Source organism: Lathamus discolor, chromosome 2 (genome assembly GCF_037157495.1).
Source record: "Lathamus discolor isolate bLatDis1 chromosome 2, bLatDis1.hap1, whole genome shotgun sequence".
NCBI classification, from domain to species: domain Eukaryota; kingdom Metazoa; phylum Chordata; class Aves; order Psittaciformes; family Psittacidae; genus Lathamus; species Lathamus discolor.
Window position 1 is genome coordinate 22,037,622 of NC_088885.1, and position 17,148 is coordinate 22,054,769.

A 17,148-nucleotide genomic window follows, 5' to 3' on the forward strand; every position below is an offset into this window, starting at 1 on the left:
GTGTGGTTCCTATTGTGCATCAAGGAGGTGGCAATGACTGCTCTGACTTTTGGCACAGTTCCTCTCACTGGAGCCCAAGTTAACTGGGTGCTTTAAGGAAGGGAGGGATCAATGTATCATGAGTGTCTACTGTTTGTAGGAAGCCTGCTGCTTGAAGTGGGTTACCATAGCTGGAAGTGGGAAGAATTGCCATCATTCCCAGGAGCAATCCTGGACACCCACCACCCACAGACCATGCTGGTTTGGACGGTCAGAAGGCCAGGTATGGATATGGGTGCCCTCCACTAGTGTTAGCTGCTGGTTTATGTAGGGGTCATGCTGTGGCTTATACCCCTGGGTCAGTCACAACCCATGCTTCCGGCATTACTTTTAGGCTTTCCTAACCTGTGTAGCAAATGCTGCCAGCAACAGTCTTGAAGCTGCTGAAATTACAAACGGAAGTGTGTGCTAAAGCAGTGTCTTTTATTCAGTTGCTGGTGTTGGTTGCTGCTGTGTTCCTGTGTTTGCCTGTTCATTTTAATAGCCGTACTATAATGGTTGCAACAACAGTGGCTATAAATAGAGGAGATTGTGTTAAACCGTCACAGAAGGGTGAATATCCTGAGAAGCTGTGTGCTGGAAGTAAGCGTGCCTCTTTCAGAAGTTACTTCTCCTGAGCTGGTGCCATGAGCAGAGGAACACGTCAGTCTCTCTCTGTACCATTTAAAGTGTATTTTTGTTTGCAAAGTGTGTTTTGGTTTCAATTAATGGGCTTTTGTGTTCTCCCTGCTAATTAAATGTATGTATGTCTTTATCCTTCTGATCCTAAAATGAAGCTTGTAATGGGGAATAGGCTGGGTTTAATGTTTGCTTCTGAAAAGACCAAAATACTGTTCAAAAAACGCCGCAGAGGGTTTGGGTTTTGGAGGTTTTTTGGCATCTCAGCTCTGTGCTGTATTTTGCTTCTTTGTTAGGAAGTTTATGTAGAAAGAAGTTTTGTTGTTTCTAAGAGGTATAAAGACCTGCGTCTGTTCATTTTGTAGCCTTTGACTTTTAGCACGGCTGCTGGAGAGATGAGGTGGTTAATGATTAATGAAGAGGTCTTTTATTTAAAATGCTAATTAGCTGTTGAAATAGGCTTTAACCAAAACAAAACTCTTTCCAAAAGTTTCAGATGAGCTTGCCATTCCCCCACACCTTCTCCTTCCTCCTGCTGGACTTTCCCTGTTGTCTCACACAGTCTCCTGGTCTGGTCCTCAGAAACCTCCATAAGCACATGCAATACCCTGCTGCTCAGCAGAAACCATGGGGCAAGCCCCGCATCCTCTTTCATTCACAGATAAATACAGGGACCCTGAGGTGTGTACTGAAATGGAGGCACGTTTCCCACTTCTCCACATACTGGTGTGCTTGTTTTCTTTTTTCTTCCCCCACAAAGAAAGGAGGTCTATAAGAAGACCTAACAATGCCCTTACTGTTCTGTCAGAAACTGCCTGGCTATGACTTGTTTTATTTGGCCCTCGCTAAATGGCAGTTTCATTTACGTTTCGGGTGTTTGGGAGATAGTTTATCTTTGTCAAACTTCACTTTTAACATTTGTTTGGATTACTTGTCACAACACCTTCCCCCCCCCCTCGCCCCCCTATCTCTTAAGGTTCCAGTCAGCTTGACTTCACTCAGAAGTGGGTTTTGGTATTTTTGAACTTGCTTCTTATGTATTGTCCCTTTTTGAGCCATCCCAGTTAAGCTTGTTAATTGATAGTTTCTTTTTTGCATTTTCCCTCTGCTGATAATGCAACACTGTCCCTTTGAGCCTCTGACTCCATTGATGGTGGGGTAAGCGTCTCCTAAATCCTGTGAATAGTCATAGAATCATAGAATCAACTAGGTTAGAAAGGACCTTTAAGGTCATCAAGTCCAACCTTTATTCCAGAAAGAAAAAGATTATAGTGACACTTGTAAAAACCTGGATGCATGCATTTTACTCCATCTCACCTAGTACATAAGACAAGATCATGCTGCCTATGTTGAATAGCTGTGCTGGGATCAGGAGCATCGTTCTCCACTGTCCTGTCTGATAGGTTATGGTATTTGCTTTTTGTACCTGTGAGGAGATCCTACAAGTGTTCAGCAGTGTTTATCAGAGCCATCTGTCCCTGACAGCACCAGGAGACATGGGCTAATCAAAGAATCATAGAATACCAGTTTGAAAGGGTATCATCTGGTCTAACCATTCTTGGCAGAGCATGGTCTAGACTAGATGTCCCAGCCCCCAGTCCAGCTGTAAAACTGTCCAGCGCTGGGGAGTCCGTCACTTCCTGGAGAGATTATTCCAATGGCTGATTGTTCTCATTGTGAAAATTTTTCTTCTATGTCCAACCAGAATCTCCCCAGGAGTACCTGTTGGCCATTGCCCCTTGTCTTTTCTATACAATTTGTAACAAAGGAGCCTCCATCTTCTTTGCAGCCACCTTAATTCTGGAACATGGTGATAAGGTCTCCTCTGAGCCTTCTTTTCTCTAGGCTGAACAAATCCAGCTCTCTCAGCCTTTCCTCACAAGGCAGGCTTCTTAGTCCTTTGATCATCTTTGTGGCCCTTCTTTGGACCCTCTCTAGCATGTCCACATCTTTTTTTGCATAGTGGGGACCAAAACTGAACACGGTATTCCAAGTGTGGCCTGACAAGTGCTGAGTAGAGTGGGATAATGACTTGTTTATCTCTGCTGGTGATGCCGTTGTTGATGTAGCCCAGCATCCTGTTGGCATTCTTTGCTGCAGCAGCCACCATTCACTCATCTTGAGCTTGTTGTCCTCAAGGACCACCAGGTCCCTTTCCACAGAGCTTGCTCCCCAAAGGCTAAGGATTCTTCGTGCTGGGTTTTGCCAGATGCTGTCAGCATTGTGGTATCTCTTTACATTTGTGAGGGGCGGATCACATAGGAATATTGGTCCTTGAATACAGATGTGGTTCCACTTCTTATCTGCCCATACAATGTAATCATTGCATTAAATTCATTTGGAAGGACTTGCAGTAAGAGACAAGGGCAATACCACTGCAGCTTCCCAGCTCTCCATGAGCAGCTGTTCTTGTAATCCCTCCTTTAGGCTGAATCTCAAGTAAGCAGACTCTTAGCATTTCTGTTGTGCTTTTGGCTACATATAGGAGAAGCTGAATGGAAGAATATGATTTGAAATGAGACTGGGGAAGCTTGGAGTATGATAGCCACACTGTGTTGTTTAAGAATGAAAATTTAAAGAAATGCCCCACGTAGCCATTCCTTGCTCAGGTGTTCTGTCACAACTGGTTTCAAAGGGATGATTTGCTTATGCTAATCTTACTTGCAGCAATTATGTTTGGAGAATTGCCATCAATAATGTTTGGAGGGTTGCCATCATCCAAACATGTTTGAACTGATATTCTTTTCTGAAAAGTTTTTTAAATGTAAAAGTTACATTTCTGAGCTGCAGATGCTTTCATTTGGCAAAAGGCAGTTTACCAAAAGTAATGTGATTGCTGAAATAATTTAGTCTAATGCTTGCCCGTGCTTTATTCATTTCCATGCTTGAGCTGACTTGCAAAGGATGACATACGGACATGGGCAGTGTAGATAAATAAAGGAATAATTGCAAACATTCAGCCTTTTCCCAAAATCCTGGAGAGAGCCTGCAGACTTCAGCCAGCATGGTTGACTTTCCAGTGACCCTAAAGTCAACCAGAGGTCAAATGATGGGGCAGACTGCCCAAGAGCTGCTGTCCCCGCTTGCCTGGAGCTTCCGTGTTAGCTGCTTGCTGCAGACCAGTTGGTAGGATGGGCAGAAGACTGGTAATGGCTTGGTATTTACAATGCCTAAGTGTTTGCTTGCAGATGCAAACACAGGTTTTGAGCAGCTTGGGTCCATCTTATTCCGCTTTTGCCTTCATTTGGAAACTGGCATAGTGTTTGTCTGGGGAGCAAATGGAGTCCTTTTGGTAGTGCTTATCTGTCAGCTGCTGTTATTAATTGATGTAATTGGGTCTTTACTAATATTTACCTAGGGTTTTAACATGGAAGTGACTACACAGATAATTCTAGTGCAATCTTAGAAGAAAGTCGATGCCTTAATTAGAGAGATGGCTTGCTACTCTTGACTTGTTATTCAAGCATTGATTCTTGTTTTCCTGCCCTGGAAAGTGTTTTCCTTGGAATTTGAAGAAGTTGTTAACTAGATGGGTAACATCTGAAGAAGCATATCCTAGCAATTAGGATGAACAAATAAATTTGACAAACTAATATTTGTCCTGAAGGAAACCTGAAACATTTGGGGAGGGGAAGGGAATTTGGAGGCATTTCTGCCTTCTCCATGTCTCTTTCTGAAAAGTCACTACAGGAGAGTGTGTTGAGGAAAAACAGAACAGCAGGGACTCTTGAAGAAGGTGAGTTCCATCTACTTAACTTTTACTATGCTACACTAAGTCCTGTAACTACACAGGATCATCCAGGGAAAATGAGAGTTATTTCAAAGCATAGCAGAATATTATTTTAAGCAACACACTGGTGATGCTGAAGCACGGTGCCTCTTAATTCTGCTAGGGCCAGCAATTTTAAGGATTAAAAACATATGGAATACAGATATAGAAGATATCCCCAATGCTTGGGGTATTATTTAGCATTATTTGTATTATTCAGGCTAGCAGAAACAGAGGTACCAAGAGAAAGTCTCCTGTTACATGGTATGAGCCATCCAGTAGATGATGGGAGTTGGAAAGAAATTTTATGGGGAAGTTTTTCTTTAATTGCTCTCCTAGAGATTTCTTCATCCTTCCCCTGAAGCATCTAATGCTGGATGCTGTCAGATGAGCGGCTACTGAACTAGATGGACTATTAATCTGACCCAATGCAGCAATTCCTGTGTTCCTGTGTTTGTAAGCAAGCTTTGTCTGCCGAAAGCTGTCTCTCTGGAATAAACCCTCCATTGGAGGCTAGGGAAGGGAAATTGTCCAGAAGCTTTTATACTGTTGCTATGTAATTTTTGATGTTATTTTTTTAAAAGTGTGTTATTTTTTTCTCTCTCCTTTTATGTGTATGCATGTTTTAAATTATAAAATTCAGCTTCCTGTTTGATGCATTTGCTATTCAGTAATAATAGGGTCCGTTGAGTAACATAATTATTCAGAATTATGTGCTTCTGAAAATTGAGGGACAAAGTAATCTTAGCTGGTTGGCTGGCATATGGCTGAATGATGTATTCTGTTCAGAAGGGTGTGAACTGAGTCCCTTCATCACCCATTGCCAAAACCTCTAATATATATGTTTCTTCTTTAAAAGTAAAGATTTTCTTAAAGGAGGATATATTATTATTGTTGTTGTGACTAATCAGGGTTGGCAATGTTATAGTGAACCCAACTTTCTACCTTCACTCATTTTTAATAGAGGGTGTTCTATTTTGCTTGACTCAAAGAGCTTCAGTGAGTAACCTACTTTTGCAGTGAGTTAAGTGAAGCAGAGTTGTAATGTCAAGGAACTGTGTGCCTTGGGTTTGTTTATTTAAAGATTAAATTGGGTTTCCTTATTTTTCAAAGGCTGAAGAGTGGATGTCCCAGTCAGGCTATTTAATTCAGATCTTTTTAGTAGTCAGACAATATTGCTATATGTAGATGACATTCAGTTCTCCTGACTGCTTTAAAAGGTGCCTTAGAGACGCGAGATACAAGCATGCTTTGTTTCACCCAGAGAAATGTGAATTTCATATAGGGAGAATGTGTTTCATTTCCTTACCATGTGTCAACAACTGGATCCTAAACCTGTGTTTATCAGATGCAGAACTGGTTTGGGAGGATTATCACTAAATCAAATGCTAGACTGGAATTTAAGTTCTCACTACAGCATTTCTCAAATTTTTGTAGTATTCTACTTTTAGGCCGTTTGGTCTTTGATGCTTAGATCAGATATACGGAAGGCTATGTTTTTGCGTTCTCTTTGTGCAGAAGAATAAATACTTCTTTCTGTTGCAAAACCCTTGTACTCTTGTAATAAAGACAATACACCTGATTCTTTTTCTATAGTAAGGCTCATAATTACTGCTCAAACCCATGCTGAAAAAAGTTGTCTTGACTCACACATGGTAAAAGAGATCCTAAGGTTTTCTTTAACACATAGACTCTCATTATAATTTTGAGAATATATCTCCTAATTTTTAATAAAAAGAAAATCCAAACACATGTTTTTGTCTCACAAAACCAGGATCAGAGTGATTGAATACGAGACCTAGTCTATGTTGTAAATACAGCTATTAATACAAACAAGCGGTCTAGAGGGTGCTTTGTCTTAATCTTCTTTGGAGTATCTTCTATCTTCTGCTGTACTAGAGCTCTGCATCGTTTTTCCTTGGAATATTCGTTCATGCTTTGGGTGTGTTGCTTTGTATGCTTGAATTTCTTAGTTTTCCACACAATTGAGTCACTTTTAATTGCAATTAAGTAGGCTGGGGTGTGTTTTTGTTGACCATTGTCATTGTGAATACCTTACAGCAACACACTAGCTTTGCATTCATGAAAGAGGGGTCTTCACAAATTAAGTCATCAAGTGACTTAATGGTGACTCTACCCAACATGTCTGTTTTTCCTCCCACTTCTGCTCCCTTTCCCTGTTCCTCATAAACTCAGATACACAGTGCAGAGTAACCACAGTTCTCTCCATCTCACAGTCTTTGCAGTGATGGACTCCATGCTGGGAAATGGAAATCTTTGTCTTAGGATCCAGTATGGGCAGGATATCTTCAAGAGCCATGTCTTGTATAAGGGAAGTGGCAGCCTTTAGAGAATTCATTTATTTTGATTATTTCCATTGGCTGGCATCTCTTTTGCATTCTCTTGCATCATTTTGAGGACACAAATTGATTTTTTTTCTGCTTGCTTCTGATTTGTTTTAGCATATGGTACTCTTTGACACCCTGTGAATATAATGGACAACTGTCTTCATCCCAGGTGGCACAGATAGCACTAGCTGGGAAGAGAATGGAGTGAGGCTAATACTGAGGGATGTGCTTGAACCATCATGTGCCTTTTGGCCATTTCTGACTGGACTATTCTCCTTAATGGTTTTTTGTGGCCTTATTACATTAAAAAAAGTCAAAAGTGGATTTTGAATGGCTCAGCCTTACTAGTTAAGGTCCTCTTTTGCTTTCAAAATTAATAATTTTAATACATTATCTTGCCAGTGAAGCTGAAGGATTTAGTGATCCCAATTCATTTAGAGGTGAAATGCTGCCCTGCTAAGTGTTTGATCTGGGTTCAGGTTAAACTGGTTATGGCTAAAATGCTTAAGCATGTAGGTTTGGGCAGGTCTAAATGCCACATGATGGCATATAACCTATCTCCGTCTTAAAGAGTATGCATGCAACTTCTTGCATAATAAATGTGAAGTAATTCAGGCTAGTTTCTCTGTCCACAGAAGTGGGAAAGTTGTCTTACATTTATGAGTGGAAAGATGCTTTCAGAAATGGGCCTGTTGGGAATGATTGCTGTGCAATTAATTCACACACTGGTTTGCACTGCAAGAATACCTCTGTGTTGCATCAGAAGTCCTGCTTTGCTGACTGGCATGTATGACATAAGTCTTGAATTTCGTCAGTGCTTAAGCTCCTCTTAAGTTGCTTTTGGAAGTGAAATGAGAGGTTGTAGTTCACTTTGGTCTTTCTGACAATGTAATCCATTTGTTCAGCACCTCTAACAGGATCATTCTGGGAATCAGATCTTCCAAATATGTTAAAATAGGGAAAAGATGTGTTGGTTTTGTGGCTACCATGATTGATTATTGCACCTCTTGTCCTTACAATCTGACTGGTAAGGTTTTGTGACATTTTCAGGTGATTGAGAGGAGGACTCTGAAGGTGCTTTACATGTGCAGTGTTATCTTAGCGTATTACTGGCATGTTGCAATTTCTTTGATGGCTCCCTGTTAAGCAAAATATTGACTATTGACATAAAAATGCTATTTTTGTTCTGTAATCCAGTCTATGGCTTTGACCCCTCCTAGTTAATGGCTGCACTTGTTCCTAATTTTGCTCCCCTATTGTTCCTGTGACAGGGAGCTACAAGGAACAGAGGTTTTAAAATAAATGTTCATAATCTCTACCAGCCCTCCGGCATATTCTGCTGACCCTTAGGGAGTCTTACTGGGAATATATTGGAACTTGTAATATTTAATAAGTGAAGGATCAGGAGCCTGAAGTAGACAGCAGAAATGTCATCTTCTGGGTAAAGGAGGACTGAAGACTCTAATAACTCAGAGGAATTACAGAATATTTCAGCAGACGTACTACTAGACTTGTCATATGTAACAAAACATTATAAATTACGTGTTATTTTGTGTTAGCACAGTGTCCACACCTCCATGATAGATGCACCTCTAGTCCAAACAGACAAGTATTCAGAAATAAAGTTTGCAACCAATGCTTAAACCCTATTTATCCCGTTCCACTTAGATTGCCCTCCTCTATTGGCAAAGGGGTGCAGCAAGGATACAAACTCCTGTAGCTCTGAGGAAGCAGAATTTCCAGTCTTGTAGTGCAAAAGATTGGACTGCTAACAGATTGAACCTACCTCCTGAACATAGTGTCTTTGCCTCCTAATTCTGTCCAGGAGATTGAGAAGCCATCATTTTGAGGTCATCATTTTGCAGTTCAGGCACATCCCTGACAAAATCCTCTTTCAGGTTTCTCAGACAGACTCTTGAATAAACATTATTCATCTTCTGGGTGAATCCACATGCTCATCCTAACAATGAGTTTAGATTACTGCAGACAGCAGATTTTTTCTTTGCAGTAAAGTAGATTCTTGTGGGATCATTCTATGTGGCATATGAAGTGTGCTGGATTGAGGCAGAGCCATCCACTGCAGTGCATGTTTTCCAAATTAAACAGACTTTTATTCTTTTCTTTATCTCAGTAACTGTTCATTTCTTTGCATCACGTGTGATGATCACTCACCCTTCTTCAGTGCATGTCCAGGCGGCGCATCTGTGCCATAGTGAGGTACAAAAAGATCTATTTACTAGTTGCCCAGGTATTGAAAGCTGAAATTGCCCAGAAATTGAAGCTCTAGAGCTTTTTCTTCCTTAAATTGGTGATGGAGGCAGGTCTAATGCCATAAGTTGAAGTTGTGGCTAAACATCCAGGTTTGCTAAATTTGACTAATAGGTTCTATCCTTTGTACCATGAAAGATATCCTTCATGGGTTCATGCAGAGGAAGACTACCAAACTAACCACAGAGAGAGAGAGAGGGATGGTGTGCTGCTTTGCTTTATTGTGATGGTTCTGCTAAGACCAAGACTTCTCAGGAAGATACCTTTAAGACTGAACAGACAGATGGGACTTGCTTCTGTACTGGAACAGTCATGTCTTGCCTTGCTAACAGCAGATGTTTCAAGTTTAAATTGCCTGATTCCTCCCTGCCTGCTACTGGTAGAGCATTTGATGAGCCTCTGTCCCGACTGCTGGCTTCTCTGGTTGGGGTTTTAAGACCCGCATCCACTCACTTATTGTCACAAGTAATAGTTACCATGGTTGTCGCATGTCTTTGCACTCCTTTAATGAAGTATCTTGTCATTCTGTTTCAGTGGTTCACCTGCAGTGCTCATTGTGACCATAGAGTGTTGGTCTCCCAAAGAGATGTACTTGCCTGTCAAGGAGCTGCCCTCCAAAACTGCTTCCCTCTTCAGCTTCTGAACAGATGAAGTACTCCATTCTTTTAATGATTCCCAGGCCACCATCATTTACTAGGGATCTTCCATCTGTCACCAAAACAATAACATCACTTGACCCCTCTTACTGATCTCAGAGGCCTCTTAAAGGTTATAAACAGTCAGTGTAAGGCCCTTTTAGTAGTTGCACTGGTGGTAAGTGCTGTATTTGCTATTGGTCACCATGACACGTTTCCCATCAGCTAGAAGGTTAAGGATGCGCACTCTGAGAGCATGCTTGGGAGTCTTCAGGTCCCTTACATCCTCCTAGCTCTAATGCCACTTGGGAAGAAATTGGCATACTTGTAAACATCTGCAGCACGGTGTGGTTTTCCTTTCTTACCCAGTCTCCCTTCCCCTGGCCTCCCGTCTCTTTCCAAGAACCCTTCTCAGAAAAACTTGCTTTGGCAATCAGTGTGATGCTATATTGAGGTGCCCTGTAGCTAAAGTCCAATTAATTGCTAGTCAGGGGAAAGACCTTTAATGGAAGATCTTTTTGCTGGACTGGGAACATGTCCCATTCTGAATTTGATTTAGAGAACAGAGATGCTACTTTTCCTTTATAGATAGTTGAGTATGCTATCAATTTAAGGTGCTAACTCTTGGCCTGTGTAAATCTTCCCAAATCTTAGAAGCTTGTTGATTCTGGTTGTAGCTCACCTTTGTTATCTGCGGTGCTTTTCTCTGCTGTGGCTGGATGATGAGAGGGGAGCCCAAGGGACAGGTTTCTTAGTCCCATCAGTGATATTTTTTCCTCTTCATTGGTTGCCATATTGCATAGAAGCACGTAGGATCAAACCGATCTTGTTGGACACAGAGGATTGTAAAGGACTGTCTGGTCACAAAGTCGAATCTAGTTTTTCTGAGCTATGAGGAGAAACTGTGCAGGAGCAAAGAAAACCCCCTGAAAAAGGCATAGAGAACAAAACTAAAGCAGTAGGCATAGCACCTTGAGTGGGAAAAGCTTTGTATTGGAATTTCTGATTATATGTGACTTGAGTGACCAGCCTGCTTTTAAGAGCTGGTTTGCTGGCTACATTGTGCTGCTTAGATTGTTGATCATCTGAATAGGGAGATGAATTGAGTGATGCATTTTCCCCTTTTAGTTTGGGGATGGGCAGAAACAGGGAAATGGGTTTGGTCTGAAAAAACAGACAAACAGCAAACAAAACCAAACTCACAAAAAAACCCGCCAAACCTGCAAATGTGGTTCGGAGGATCTCTGATCTCCTCAGCTTCTGTAGCTCTTGGGGTAGTCTCTCATTTGGGATATTCTGAATATGAAGTTAATGGTTTACGTCCTTAGAAACATTAATAAAGTACAGATGACAATGCAAGAACAGAAAATTTGATTCCACTGAGAGCAATTTTGAGTATTAAGATACAGCTTTTAAAGTCAAGGAGGGAAACCAGTTTAAAAGTTCGCTTAAACTCAAGGAGCAGAAAGCTCCATTACCCTCCTTTTGGTTTCCTTAAATGCAAGAGAACTTCTTGATAGTCCACTGGGACTTTTGAATGTGGCAGAATAATGAATGCATTTACTTACCAAGCAGAGTATCCTATATACCAGCACAAAATGTATTCAAAGCCCCTTGAATTCTCTGCAGAAAACTGCAAGAGTCCCTTACAGAGGTGATTGAAAGATGCTGCACAGGAAATCAACTTCTCATCCTGTACATAAACATGAGCCAATTCTACTATATCTGGCTCTTGGAGCAGTACACACAGTAAATTGTTAACCCCATCACCTGACCTAACCATTTATCTTTGCTTCTCAGTATAGTTTTGGCAACTGCTGAGTAATGAAAGAAACATGGAATGCAGATAGCTGTAAGAAAAAAAAAAAAAGAGGGGAAAAGAAAAAAACAACCCTTCCCCCTCCGAAAAGCCCACCCTCAGTTACAGACAGTCCTTTAAAACAGCAAATAACAGGAGAGAATGAAAAATTTCCTGATGCAGTGGGAGGATCTTAAATGTGGTTCATAAAGAACAGAATTAACATCTCCCTAGAATAACAGCCATGTGAAGCATGGATTTTCAGTCCTTCACATCTGTTCATTATGCTAGCATTGTGCTAGCACAAATATATTGATAACTCCCCCCAAACCTTTGTAGAACAAATAACTGTAGCACATTTCAGATTCTGAAATGTAAGCTCTATGTGTTTTTAATGTTATGTTATACTTGAAGGTTGGCTGAAATAGGTCCTTCTGCTTATTATTGTTCCCATATGAGGATTCAGGCTATGTACTCACAGCTGCTACTCTCCAACATGGACTCTCAGTTCCACTGAAATCAATAGCTGGCACAGCAGGGTACTGTTGTATGGTGTGTAAATAAATGGGTGTCATTGTGTCTCACTTTTTCCACACACACACCCCACACCACCACCACCCCGCTTTTTTCCTTTTCTCCTTTCAGATTTAGATTTCCTTTTTCCAGGCCTATATCAGTGTGTGCTTGCAGTGCAGGCAATACAAAGTATAGCTGCTTAGGGAAAAAGAAGCTTCCCCCCTCCCTGTTTTCATACTTCCCTACTTCCCAGTAGGATTTTCAAATAAACAGCAATTGCATTAATTACATTAATTGTCTTTTAACAATCTCGGGGAAAAACACCCAAATAAAACACAAACCCATTTTGCAAGTGTCAGCTTTATGACAAAAAGGAATTCACAGTCACCCAGTAGACAGCTATCTTGCATACCAAGATGCAGAAAAGTAGTGTGGTAAGAGTGTCTTAATTCTGTTACAACAATTTATCTTACTTTCTCCCATAAGTCTTGCACCTATAGTTGAAAATATATGACAGTTGTGCTTACGGGATGTAAAGGCTGCAGATCTGCTTTTCAATAAACTGACTTTGAAGTTCTCTTCCATGCATTTTCTTTTTTATTCATGCATCTGGTCATATGGAGTGGTTTACTTTTTTTGGCTGCAGACTTGGCAGATACAAAATGCAGATGTTGTTCTTCTGACTTAAGCTGCTATTTTAAGCTTTTTGGCCAACAGTTGAAAATTTCAGGCTTGGTTGTTTATTTGCTTATCATCAAAGTGGGTTTTGTCATATAATTCATATGCAAGTATTAGCTTTCTATGTTTACTTTCAGAGTTTGAGATTAGCAGTATGGTCTTGTTATATTTTTTTTTCTCTTGCTCTCTTTTTAAACCAGGATGCTCTTTTGATTAATAATACAGTAGAATATGTTATGCTTCAGAAAGCTTTTCTTTGCCAGCGCCAATCCCCCCCGCCCCCAGCCCAACCTTCATATTGTGCTATAGTGCTTTCCCTTTAAGAAAACCGTATCTTTCTCCAGATGCCTGCATCTCTTTGATACAGAAGGGTACACTAAGTTCCATCTATAAACAGAATCCACTAATTAAGAGTAATTGCTTCGGAGATTGGTACAGACTATTCAGCATCAGATGCATGTTCTTCTCGGATATCCATTAGCCTCTAATAAGATAATGCAGATGTGCCAGTCTGTTTCCTGTTTCCTTCTATTGTACCTTTATTGCCGTATATGGACCAATGGGATGGGCTGAACAATAAGTGGATGTCCTTTTGCTCCCGGAGCCCTTCTCAAAGGAACATTTGTTATTAGATTGCTTTTTCTGTTTAGTTTCACATCACTATGCTAATAAAGGAAACATAACACTCCAAAAGCTGGGGGGTTTATTATTACTATTTTTTTTCTTCTGCCACAGTAACCAGTTTATTGTTTAATTAAATTTAGTTGGATAGCCAAGAAAACAAAAATGCAACATCTCACAGTCAATGAGGACTGGAGGAAAATGGAGTACGCCCCTTTATGAAATAAAGTTTCCAAGTGTTTTTAAGAGTTTAAAGGCAGCGAGGTTATCATGTTACTGTATCTGATTTACACTTGAGTCGTGCTAAATCTGCTGAATTATTCAGTACTACTCAATGCAACACCATCAGCTAGCATAATAGAAAGCATGTGCATAATCAGGGATTTCAATACAAACTGTACATTAAATACAGTAAGGGTTCTTGAAACTATTAGGTCCTGACTTGTTTTGAAAACAGCAGTAGAATATGTCTCAAAGCTATCTATCTAATAAATAAGGACTCCATCGACACTCCTTTGGGAAAAGATATAATATATTGTTGAGAAGTTTTTGCATGTAAAATTCCTCTAGAGTTGTTTTTGTTGCTGGGAGAGGAGCAACTGGTCTCTCTCATCTTACTGCCCAGGCTGTGCTCGCAGTGCAGAGGTTCCTGGTTTAGGATTTAGCTGAAGATTTAATAGTGGGGGATTTTTAGCAGTGGTAAGAAAATGGGAAATGAACTTGGAAAAGTCTTCCTCCGTGAGCCTGGAAGCTGGGGATAACTGTGCTGCAGTCTGCTAGCGTCAAATTCCCCAGAGCCCAGCACTATGCAGAGCACAGTCTCATGTCAGCATGCATCTCCTGTGTTTGTGGTTTCACCCCCCAGTTGTAGAGGAAGGGCAGCAGTGGTTCACTATGGTAGAAGGGTGAAGGGATAGCGGTTTTGCCTTTAAAGTTTGCTGGGTGCCGCAGTTGTGGATATCTTAAAACTGCTGGATTTCAGACATTGCCACAGGTAGATCAGAGCTCCCTATGGTCCTTTTCAGAAGCAAGGGAAGAAAAAGAAGGCAAAAATCGTGCTTTACTTGTAACACTGACCGCTTAATTCCCTGCTATGGACAGTGAGATGGGAGGAAGAGGAATGTGCAGTTGAGGTGGTGTTGGCAGAAGGGAGGACAGAGCATAACCTTCCTGCTGGCACAGGACTATGGGACAAGCCTCCTGGCTTGGCTTCTTGCCTATCCAGCTGTTGATGTGCGTCAAAGTCACCTGTAGCAGCAAAAGGATTTTATGAATTCAAATAAAATCTTGCGCAGAATTCCAAAGGATGAATTACGTTCCAGTAATACCAAAAATTATTACCAAATGTATGCTAAATAACAGTGTAATGAATGAGAATTGACTTGTTTAATACACTCTAGGAGAACTGACAGATTGGTGGAAAGCAAAGCTGTTTTCTATAGTAAAGCCTGTGCAAAATGCATGGGAATTTGAGACAGTAAGAAAAGCTGGCTCACTGTTTATCCAGCAAAATTTGGAGCTTGTATATGAAAATTTGTGGGTTTAAGCTTCTGCTCAGCTATGCAACCAAGAAGAAACATGGAAAAGACAGGTACACCTGCTGCATTAGCTGCAGCTGATAAATATTCTGTCTGCTCTGTGCTAGAGCTACTGTAGTCTCTTTCCCCTGTGGCCATCTGCTTTATCACTGAAGTCAAGTCAATAAAAAGCCTGTAAAAAAACAAAAAGGAGGCATATGTTCTGTCAAAGAAGAGTCATTGGCTACTGTTCAATGCAGTGTAGTGCACAGTGTGATCATCTCTTGGTGAGTCTACAAAGAAACTTTTCTGTATGATCCTTTTCCATGCTGTTTATACGAAGGGCCTTGTACTCGTGAACAGTCTCTAAGGACAAGTGTAATGGATGAGGATTTTCATCTTATACTAAGTAGACAATCTGAAGTGCTTCAGTGACAGCAAATTTGTGAAAATTTTGTCTTGTATGTACAAGGCAGAAATCAGTGTTGCTGTCTCACGTGAATGGGCACTTAGCTACCTTCAGGGTGACTCTGGGGCTAGTTTGGCTTGCTCCTTTGGAGTTGTTCGTCAGCTGGCTCTTCCTGTCCTGTTTAGAATCACCTTGTTAGCTCCCTCCTCAAGGGAATACAGATGCCAGGTTGGATGTAGCCTTGGGTGGGATGGTTTAGTGTGAGGTGTCCCTGCCTATGGCAGGGGGTTGGAACTAGATGATCTTGAGGTCCTTTCCAACCCTAACTATTCTATGATTCTATGATTCTATGTAGGACAGAGGAGAGTATGTTCAAGGTCCACATGGCATGGAAAGGATGGGGCTTGCTTCTGGCAAGTCACAGTCCAGAGAGGATTGTAGGGCACTTGCCATACCAAGTGACAATAAAGGAAAGTCTCCTCATAGCTGGCACCCATACAGTGTCTTACAGTGCTTTGCAGTGTGGTACAGGTTTACTTGAGCAAAAAAGATGCAGATGGTTCCTAGGTGAAAACATCTGTGGCTGATGTCCAGTGCTGATGTTTATCAGTGAGTAGAGGGGCATGAACTCTGAGTTGCCTTTAGTGCCATGGAACTAGCATGAACGGGACAACTGATATTTGGGTTTCCCATGCTGCAGCAGTTTCTACTTTGTGATGGCCTCTGCTGTGCAGTGGTGCTTCTGTAATCTCTGTTAGCAGAGCTGGTGACTTGGAGTCCCTTGGTAACCACAGAACACACATAGCTTTTGCTTCTTTACAAGAAGCTGGAGTTGCTGGAATGCAGGTGTCTGCCTGTGGTTACCTTCTCAACTATGGTATTGATGTTCAGCCATGTGAACACTGATAACACCCTGCTGCTCCTGAAGGACTCGACTTGGAGTCGAGCAATACGCAGTTTAGGGTATCATACCTTTTACACTGTCTTCCCTCTCTGCCTTTATTTAGAGAGAAAAGTTCTGGAGAACTTTGGGGAGACCAAGTTCTGGTGGCTCGTCTCCAACACAGCTATCGGCAGGAAGTTTCCTGCCATGAAGGGTGAAAGGAGGGTGATTTTTGAGTAAGATGAGAAAACTTGCTTTCTGGTAGTAATTTCAGTATAATTACACCTCACAAAATTGTAAGCATGCAGAACTATGGGGTTATAATCTGATTTTGGCACTGTTAGGTATCTCATGGAGTTGCATGCTGAGGAGCTGTAATACTGATGCATTTTGTCATCACTGGGTACATCACAGAACATGTTCATCCAGTGGTGAGGAAAGGACCAAAGAGTTGCCTCAAGTACCCTTTCCTCCTCTCTTTCCTGGAAGAGTTGGTTCTTTTATGGATACTTAAATATATAAATATATCTGATGTTGTGGTTCTGCGAGTTTTTATGCTTTATGATGAGCTCTTCATTTCTCCTGGCTAACAGATGTGTAATTGAAGGCATTACTTTTAAATTAGAAACTTTATTTCCAAAGCTCAATATCATTTAAAAATAGGTAACCTTGTTCTGTGGTTAATTTTATGCATAGATATTTGGGACTGGTCTTCATCAACATCCCTCCCCTCTTTCCCTTTTTCCACCCCCTTCTCACCCTCCCCCTAACATTTTGAAGTGTGGTGGTTTTGCCAGGGTTTTTTATAATTGCTTTAGAAAACATTAGTTCTTTATGTATTCCTTTGATACTTGTCTCTTAAGCATCGTAAAGCTTTAGCTAGGTAAAACAGTCACCTGTGAAGGTTCATCTTATTCTGTGTTGTTAATGAGTCAATATATTTTGAACGTTGAGGCTTCCTCAGAAGATCTGCCTGGTTTCACTGGTCTCCAAGCACGTGGTCCTCATGCTCGGCATGCACAGCAGCTGTGTGTTAGCTCGCTATACCC

At 41.1% G+C, this 17,148-nt stretch overlaps 1 protein-coding gene across 9 annotated transcripts in view; it reads left to right on the plus strand.

Annotated features, from left to right (window-relative positions):
* Positions 1-17,148, plus strand: part of RARB (retinoic acid receptor beta) — a 327,327-nt gene that overhangs the window by 112,161 nt on the left and 198,018 nt on the right. For 2 of the 9 annotated variants that reach the window (XM_065666113.1, XM_065666118.1), the window contains exon 2: positions 140-262. The exons of the other annotated variants lie outside the window; for them this stretch is intronic. The gene's annotated coding sequence lies outside the window, so the exon portion shown is untranslated. The remainder of the gene's footprint in view (positions 1-139; positions 263-17,148) is intronic. 9 annotated transcript variants of the gene reach the window in all.